Genomic DNA, 617 nt, shown 5'->3' on the forward strand with positions numbered 1-617 from the left:
TGACCAGTTTTTGCTAATGACTACAAATATATATATATATATATATATATATATATATTAGTTGGAGAAATTCATGACAAATAGCCTATATTTTAGCCCTGGCACAGATGATCATCTAACTTCATATGAGCACATGTGAAGTTGGGAAAGAGTCCTGCTGAGTCCCAGCACTAGAACAACCTTCTCCTGACTGCAGATTTCTGTAGCCGCCAGTGCAGAGCTTGCGCAACATCAATAGCAGGTGAGTGTGGAAGCATCTGAATGCACAGTGAGCTGCAGCTCTGATAAGTGCTCAAGTATCTCACAGGGCAGAATATTGAAATTTTAGACTTGCTGTTGGGAAACTTCTTAGATCTGAACCCCACTGAGAATCAGGATGACTTCACGTAACAGGAAGAGGAATGATGTTTACCTCTTTCCGTTTTAACTGTTTTCCACCACTTCCCTTGCACACGCACACCCACGCATTGTTTCGTGTGTTTTTGCATTACTTCTGTTAGACGCTAGGGGGCAAGCATGTTTTCACTGATATATATGAAGGAAGGAGAAGACACTCTCATACCAGTAGGTGGCGGTAATGCATACCTTACGTTCCTTGCCAACAGTCGAGAGGAAAA

The sequence above is a fragment of the Xiphophorus couchianus genome, chromosome 21 (genome assembly GCF_001444195.1).
Source record: "Xiphophorus couchianus chromosome 21, X_couchianus-1.0, whole genome shotgun sequence".
In the NCBI taxonomy this organism is placed as follows: domain Eukaryota; kingdom Metazoa; phylum Chordata; class Actinopteri; order Cyprinodontiformes; family Poeciliidae; genus Xiphophorus; species Xiphophorus couchianus.